Genomic DNA, 4,527 nt, shown 5'->3' on the forward strand with positions numbered 1-4,527 from the left:
TACACCTTTAATAGGATATTATTATTTTAAGCTTTGTATTTTTAAGGAAAATAAAAGACTCAGAAAGAAACTTTGACATTACCCCTGTTTAAAAGAATTTAGATAGAAGACCTGTTCCAGTAGGGGAACAATTGTCATATATCCTTGTATTTTAATATGTACGAAGTGTGGCAGCTGGGGAGGAAGCAGCAAAGTCTTTTTGTTTGACTCCCCATTGTTTCTGGATAGCCCTGGCAAGAATTTGTTCACCAAATGTTTGGTTCTTCTCATCTACCTGTGAATTGCCCACCTTCCCTTTGAAGTCTCCTTAGCTCAAGATGGCATATAAGCCTCACCCGGTCCATTTGTCCTGGGGTCCCATAGTCCTACTGAACCCCTGTATGTACATACATATTAGCTCTGGTTATTCTCTCCCGTTAATCTGGCTGGCTCATGTCAATTTGATTATTAGATCATCCAGAAGAAATATGAGGGAAAAGAAGGGAAACACCTATCCCACATGCGCACGATAAAATTTCAAATAGAATAAAAGAGAAATACTATAGAAATTAATTCTCCTTTGCATTCTTTTTTTTTTTTTTTTTTGTCCCTTCCACTCTTGTTTCCTAGCCTCTAGTTCTCCTTCCGGGCTACCACTGTTAGTTTCTTATAACTGTCTAATGATAATCTATGCACATCCAAATGGCATCATAGTTTACTGTGCTGTATCTTGTGTATTTTATTAAATAATATTTTGAAGATTGCCCTGGCTGGTGCAGCTCAGTGGATTGAGCACGGGCCTGCGAACCAGAGGATCACAGTTCAATTCCCAGTCAGGGCACATGCCTGGGTTGCAGGCCAGTTTCCAGCAGGGGACTCATGAGAGGCAACCATACATTGATATTTCTCTCCCTCTCTCCTTCCCTTCCCCTCTAAAGATAAATAAATAAATAAAACTTTAAAAAATAATATTTTGAAGATTGTTTCATACCAGTGCATGTAGAAAACTCTTATTCTTTTTAAAGGTGTATATCACATACTTCAGCTAAAATCTGTGTCTGTATGCTTGTGCTCCTGTGTGAGCTCATTACATGTATGTAATTGTGTTTTATTACATTTTTCCCCAAAGCCTTATATATTTCTTTGTTTTCTGGGAGCATGTAGTGCCTGGTCCTCCTTGTGTCCCAATGCCTGGCATTCTCCTTCTTTTCAGAAGGCCCTCCATATTCCTTCCTACAGGCTCCAGCCCTGGAGGTTGTACCTTGGCGTATCTGTACTTTGATCCCTTTCCTAAAACAATATGGCTAAATATATGTGAGCAAAGCCGAGAAGTTGGTACTTTAAAAGAAAGCCTTCAATTAAAGCCAACTGACATATTTGCTGGGATCTGAAGCTAAGGAACAGAACAAGGATGCATTCCAGCCCTCAAGTTTCTTGCAGGCCACTGGAGAGACAGGCTAGAAAACCAATGATTATCCAACAGAAAGATAGGAGTCTGTTGTGTATTGGTTTGATGTAATTTCAAACCCATTTGTTTATGACAAGTAAAATTGTTTTAATCCACCTATAGCCAAGGGACATTCAGACTATAAAACTGAAAGCTCGTGAGGATGGTTCAAAAGTTTTGGTCTGGTCAAGGGGATGCTTTGCTGACTTAATAGTTCTCCAGAAATCTTGAAACAGTTGCTCCTGCCGTGGCCAAGTAGGCTGGTTGCTGGTGGTGCGAAACTGTGTAATTGTCCCCAGAGTGACAGCCTTCAGAGAAGCATAGCCTGTTTGCCAACACTGGTGTCTTCATTCCTTAGTAGTATGCTCTAGCAACAAGGGACTTTCATTTTGCTCTCATAGCTGAGAGTCAGCTTACATATAGTTAAGCCATCTCTCCCAAGAAACCAAACTTGTATAAAATGGTACACCTCTGACTTTGGACCTTATTCCTTTACCTCCCCTTGCCTATGATTAACTTGTCATTTGTTTGGAGTATGCTATTTCTTTATTTGCCTTATTTTTTAAAGAAGATTTTATTTATTTATTTTTAGAGAGAGGGGAAGGTAGGAAGAAAGAGAGAGAGAGAAGCAGCATTGTGTGGTTGCCTCTCCCACGTCCCTACTGGGGACCTGGCCTGCAACCCAGGCACGTGCCCTGACTGGGAATTGAACCAGTGACCATTTGGTTTGCAGGCCAGTGCTCAAGCCACTCAGCAACACCAGCCAGGACTTCTAGAGAATTTCTTATTTGGCAAGGAATGTTGGCATAAACAGTGCTTGGGAACCTAAGGAGGCAGTTTCAACAGGTCATGAGAAGAAACTGGCAGGCACTTCACCCAATTAGGAGCCTAAAATAGCTGGGTTTCCACTACCTCTGTGATTTCCAGCAAGCCCCTTAATATCTCTGGGCCTCAGTTTCTTGATAGATAATTCATTCATTCAAAAACATTTAATCAGCCCTGGCAGGGCAGCTCAGTTGGTTAGAATGTGATCCTGTTACACTAAGGGTTGCGAGTTCAATCTCTAGTCAGGGAACGTACAAGAATCAACCAATGAATGCATAAATAAGTGGAGCAATAAATTGATGTCTCTCTCTTCCTCCCTCTCTCTCTAAAATCAGTAAACAAATTTAAAAATACTTAATATGCATCTATTATATGTTAGATACACATCTTGTCTTGGGGACGCAATAGATAAAAGAGAAATATGAAAAGAATGGATAACTTTACTCCAAATATCCTATCTAAAGCCAGAATTTTATATTTTTAAGTGAAGTTACTCATAATCAGGCATTTATGAAAATATTTTTTTTACCTGGAAAAAAGACAGAAATCCATGTTTTTTTTGCCTTTCCTTCTCTCTCCAATATCACTGCCCCACCTTATCAGTTCCCCAAGTTTTCTTCTTTCTCCTCAAGTTTTCTTTTTCCTCCCAAGTTTTCTTTTCTATTGCAGAGTTTATCTTTCTTCAAGTGGCTACTGCTTACCCTTCTACTTTCCCCTCTGCCCTTCATCTACCTTTCCCTTTCTCCTTCCTCTCATGTTTTGTGGCTCTGGCGTGTGTGGACTTTTTGTGCTGGTCTTGGAAGACAGTTGGAAGAGGTGAGGAGAGAGAGGCAGCATGCCAATAGCTGTGGGCTGGACGGAATGTTCGAGGCTTTGTTGGCTCTCTCTGATACTGGAGACCAGCATCCAAGCCTTCTTCGGAATCTGGGGATGATAACTAACTTGCTCTTTGGCTTTGTGCAAGTCTTTTTACTCTTAAGGGTTTCAATTTTTCTTTGTGTAAGTTGAGTGGGCTGTACAATGTGATTTCTAATGCTCCAAGCTCAAAAATTCTAAGAAAAAAGTTCTCCAACACTGTTTGCAAGAGTATAAAGGGTCCAACTCGTATAGAAGGTAATTTGATAATATTCTTGAAAATTACAAATACCTATCTATAACGGTTGACCCAGTAATTCTAGTTCTACACATTTATTTTGTAGTTATGTTTGCACATGTGTCAAATGATAAAAATTCCAGGTTGTTCATTGCAGCAGTGTTTATATGTCAAAAGATTGGAAACATTCTAAATATCCATCAATAAGGGGCCAGATAAATAAATTATAGTGTATCTTTACAGTGAAGCATTACATAGCCATGAAATAGGATACAGACAATGAGATACTATATAGCAAAGAATGAACAAAGTATACCGTCACATGCAGTAGTATAAGAATATCCAATGTGAAGGAAATGTCCAGCAAATGAAACCAAACACAAAAAGAGCATACACTGTATGAATCTATTTAATTGAAGTTTAAAAACAAGAAGAGGGATTTCCGCTTCTGGTTCTATTGGACATTTGGGCTCTAATGATGATCAGAGACATCCTGCTCTTCCGGATGCTACTGATGAACATTCGAGCAGTACTTAATTTTAAGCTGAGAAAGAAGGACACACAAGGTTTTGGGGAGGACTCCAGGCAGCCTGGCACAGGTGATATCTGAGTGTTCTTACTGAACCTCAGGTACTTCCGAATCTTCATCACCCTGTGGAATGTTTTCATGATATTCTGCATGATCGTGCTATTTGGCCCCTGAGTTCCAGATACAGAACTAAGAACACACTTCCCAGATGCCGAATCCTTCTTCGTTCCTGATAACGGTGACCTTCCCAGAAAGCTGAAGCTTGTGGTGGATGGAAAAAAATGTTCGCCAAGATGCAGATGGTTTCCCCACCATGACGCTGTTTTCTTTTTCAAGGTATTTTCACGTTGGTATCCGCATTGAAACATTGTCTGTTTAAGGACTTTCAGGAGGGAGTAAGGGGCTGTGATAACATTGCATTCCCCATAGAAAAGGTAGTTTTATGGAGTTGAATCCCTCTTCCACTGGGCTTTTACTGGAAACACATTTCTGCCTATTTCTTGATTTATTTTTTATGATTATCGCTTTGGTTTGAATTATACAAATTTTTAGAAATCACTTATTTCTAAGGATCTGAAGCAGAGAGGTTGGCTTTCAAGTCTGATGCAGCCTCTTTATTGGACTATGTGAATAACAAAGTTCATTGTTGCTGGA

General features: G+C 39.8%; 1 pseudogene; it reads left to right on the top strand.

Moving 5' to 3' along the window:
* The first annotated feature begins 3,822 nt into the window (after window positions 1-3,822).
* LOC119044795 (small integral membrane protein 7-like) lies at window positions 3,823-4,047 on the top strand (annotated as a pseudogene).
* Window positions 4,048-4,527: the final 480 nt, after the last annotated feature.

The sequence above is a fragment of the Artibeus jamaicensis genome, unplaced genomic scaffold (genome assembly GCF_021234435.1).
Source record: "Artibeus jamaicensis isolate MK-2021 breed Jamaican fruit bat unplaced genomic scaffold, CSHL_Jam_final contig_519, whole genome shotgun sequence".
NCBI lineage: Eukaryota > Metazoa > Chordata > Mammalia > Chiroptera > Phyllostomidae > Artibeus > Artibeus jamaicensis.